Source organism: Lontra canadensis, unplaced genomic scaffold (assembly GCF_010015895.1).
Source record: "Lontra canadensis isolate GAN:19392208 unplaced genomic scaffold, GSC_riverotter_1.0 scaffold51, whole genome shotgun sequence".
NCBI classification, from domain to species: domain Eukaryota; kingdom Metazoa; phylum Chordata; class Mammalia; order Carnivora; family Mustelidae; genus Lontra; species Lontra canadensis.
The window spans coordinates 2,532,725-2,536,818 of NW_022631045.1; the positions used below are offsets into that span (position 1 = coordinate 2,532,725).

The following is a 4,094-nucleotide window of genomic DNA, read 5'->3' on the forward strand; positions in this document are numbered from 1 at the left end:
TTGTTTGAACAAATAAATCTTTTTTTTTTTTTTAATCAGACTATGTTCTTTGGGGTATAATCTTTGTAAGTTTGAAATGTGGTGTAATCTCTGTGGCAATCTCCTAATTGGCATACAGTATAAAAATTGGTGGTTTGTGTGTGATTAAAAAAATCTGTTAGCAGCTTTATTGAAGCACAATTGATGTGCAATTAATTACACAAGTTTATAGTGTATAATTATGTCAAAATTTTGACATATGTATACACTTGTAAAACATCACCATAATCAAAATATTGAATGCATTTTTCACACCCAAATTTTCTCGTAATCCCAATGTAACTCCTCTATCCTTTCTTTTTGACCCACTGTCTCTCCTCTCACCCAGGCAACTGCTGATTTACTTTGGATCAGTATAGATTAATATATATAATTATGGATTGTAAAAATAAATATTAAAATATATACTTTTTGGGTCAAGATTCTTTAATTTATAATGAATTTAAGGTTCATTTATGTTGTTGCATTCATCAGCAGTTCATTCCTTTTTATAGCTGAGTAATATTCCATTGTACGGATATATCACAATGTACTTATTACTTTTACTTTTTCATTGTTATTTGGATTGTTTCCAGGTTGGTGATATTGCAAATAAAATAACTATAAATGTTTACATATGTGTCTTGATATGAATAAGTTTTAATTTGTCTTGCATGAATACCTAGAAATGGATTGGCAAGGCAATATGACTAGACATTCCCACTGGCAATTTGTGAGAATTTAAAAGTTTTACCATATCCTCACCAGTACTTAGTATGGTCAATGTTTTTATTTTAGCCATTCTAATAGTTTTGTGTACCAACACTATGGTTTTGATTTGCATTTCTCTAATGATTAATGATGCTGGGCCTTTTTGTGTCTTCACATGAAAAATAAAATATCATCTTTGGTGAAGTGTCTAAAGAACTTTGGCCCATTTTTTTATTAGGTTGTTTGCTTTCTTAATATTGAGCTGTAAGAGTACTATGTGTATTCTAAGTTTAAATCTGTAATCAGATATGTAATTTGCAGATATTTCCTCTCTGTCATGGTTTGTCTTTTCCTATCTTAGCAGTCTTGGTTAATTTTGATGAGATCAAATTAATGGATTTTTGTCTATTATGGAGTTGGCTTTGGGTATATGTGTATCTAAAAAAAAATTTGCATTACCAAAGTCAAAAAATTTTCCTCCAGAAGTTTTACAGTTTTATGAAACACATTTAAGCTTAAGATCAGTTTTGAATTAATATTTTTATATGGAGCAAGGCATGGATAGTGCATTTTGTGCACATAGAAAACCAATTGTTCTAGCAAATATGTTGAAATAAGTTCGTTTCTCCACTGAATTGCCTTTGCATCTTTGCTAAAAATCAATTTAATATATACAAGTGGGACTTTATCCAGGCTCTCTATTCCATTGATCCTTTTTCTATCTTGACATGAATATGATACAGGCATGATTACTGCAGCTTTATAATAAGTCTTAATGCTAACCAATAAGTTTTTCAACTTTGTTCTTCTTTTTTCAAAGTTGATTTTACTATTCTAGGTACTCTGCATTTATATATGAATTTTTAAATCATCTTGTAAATTTCTAACAAAGCAAAACCTGTTGAGATTTTGATAGGGATCACATAGAATTTATAGATCAATTTAGGGAGAATTGTCATCTTAGCAATATTGAACCTTCCAATACATAAAAACCATATAACTTTCCACTTATTCGGGCTCCTTAAATATCTCTTAGTGATGATTTGAGCATACAAGCCTGCAAATATTTAGTCGAATTTATCCCTAGTATTTAATATTTTTGATGATCCTGAATTTTAATTTCAATTTCTTTATTTAATTGTTTGTGCAGAGAAATACAGTTGATATTTTAATAATGAACAAGCATCCTGCAAATGTGCTGAAATACCTTATTAGTTCTGGATTTTGTTTTGTGTTTTTTTGTTTTGTTTTGTTTTGGGGGGTATTTATTTGTTTATTTTTGTATTCAACAGGGTTTTTTACTTAGATGATTCCAAATCCTAGACGCTTTGGCTTCTCCAGACTCCCATTGACACCTGCTGAGCTCAGGAAGATCACTAACTAGCTTTTGCCTTTCTTTTCCCTCTCTGTGTTGTTTCTGGAATATTTCTCCACTTAGTAAGTTGTGGCAAGAGTAAGTTTTCTTGTTTTATTTCTCCCAGAAAATACTGCCCTTTTTGCCTAATATCCAGTCATCTTGAGGATTGTTGCGTCATATATTTTGTCAGTTTCTTAGTTCTTAGTTGTTTGAAGAGGAATGATAAATCTATACCTGTTATTCCAATTTGGCCAGAAGCAGAGGTAGGTATAGTATGTTTAATCTATATGCATGTTCATCTTTGGTCCTCAATTTTCAAAAATAAAAGGAGATTCACATACCATAGCACTCACTCTTTTAAAGTCTATACTTGAATGGAATTTAGTATATTCACATCATTGTGCAACAATATCTAATTCCAGAATGTTTTCATCATATGAAAAAGAAACTCTGGCAACCACTGTCTCTATGGAATTTTTACACTGGATACTTCATATACACGGAATCATGAAATATGTGTCTTTCCTGTCTGATTTCTGTCAGTAGTGTAATATTTCAATTTGTACCAATGCTATAGGATGAATCAGTAATATATTGTTATGGTTAATAAATATTGCATTATATGGATATACCACATTTTACTTAGCCTTCAATCAACAGATGAATATTTTGGTTATTTGTACTTTTTGATTATTATAAATAATGCTGCTATTAATATTCCTGTACATAGTTTTTATAGACATACATTTTCAATGATTTTGAATAGACACCTAGAAATACAATTGCCAGATCACATTTTTAATTTTGGAAAAACTGTATAACTATTTCTAGAGTGACCTTTTGTTCCCTCTGCACTTTAGCCTGGAAACTTTTTCTACTCAGTAAACTGGCTAAATTCTGTAGCACCCATAAACATAAGGTTTATATGACTGTATACAGATGGCACACCTGAGTGAGTGGAAACGGTGAATGAAAAATAGCAGCACTAAATAAATTTCAGACTTTTGTAAAAATAAAAATGATAATCTTCTTTCATTACATAGCTGACAAACTCTAGGGTCACAGTGCTTTCCCTCAGTACTCATGTGAAACAAAACAATGTAAATACCTAGGCTGGTGAATTTAGTCTATAATAATATTCTTCTCTAGAGACAAAGAAACTAATAACATGTCTTCCTTGTAACATCTTTGTGAAGTACATGAAAGCTTATTTGGGCACAATTAAAAGTGGACTTCAAGTTAAAAGAGTACATTTTAATATTCTTGCAATAAACAGATAAGTAAGTAAGTGAATAAATAAATAAATGGTAACTATGTGAGGTGATATGTCGATTAGCTTTACTATGGTATTCATTTCAGGTGCATACATGTATCAAGGTATCACATGGGTTCTTTGACAACACATAGACTAAAATTGCAATAATACAGAGATCAATGTGGCCCCTACTCAAGAATGACATGCAAATATGTGAAAGATTCCATATTTTTTAAAAAAGAACAAAATATCATGTTGTAAATCTTAAATTTACACAATTTATTTTTATTTGTCAATTATACTTCAGAAAACCTGGACAAGAAAGATGAAACTAGAACTTCTCGTTGCAAGAAATCCAGACTTTAAAAATGCCTAGGTTAGCTTTTAAAAAGGAAATTGTATTGGCTTAATTATGATTGAAAAAATTAGTGATTACAGTTAGTGGTAAAACATTTAGTAAAGTAAAGGAATCATGCATCTTTTTTTTCTGACAATGAATAGGGAAGGTAAGAAAAAGAGTGGTTGTAAAACATAGATGACTTCCCAAATCAGTCCATCCATAGTGCTCTATATTGATCAGTCCAAGTGTTATAAGTCTTCTCTTGGAGTTAATCTAAACATAAACTATGTATTAGATTTTGGTTATACTCCAGTTGAACATCTGGAAGGACACGTTCAGAAGAAAAATATTTCTATTGTCCTACAAGAGGGAAAGAAATCCATGTTATATTGTTGAAATAGAATGTGTGAAGT

The 4,094-nt window shown here is 30.6% G+C and overlaps 1 non-coding gene across 1 annotated transcript; it reads left to right on the forward strand.

Moving 5' to 3' along the window:
- Nucleotides 1–3,472: 3,472 nt before the first annotated feature.
- Nucleotides 3,473–3,574, forward strand: LOC116877409. The gene has a single exon (XR_004384640.1). It is a non-coding gene; the product is annotated as a U6 spliceosomal RNA (small nuclear RNA).
- The last annotated feature ends 520 nt before the right edge of the window (nt 3,575–4,094 follow it).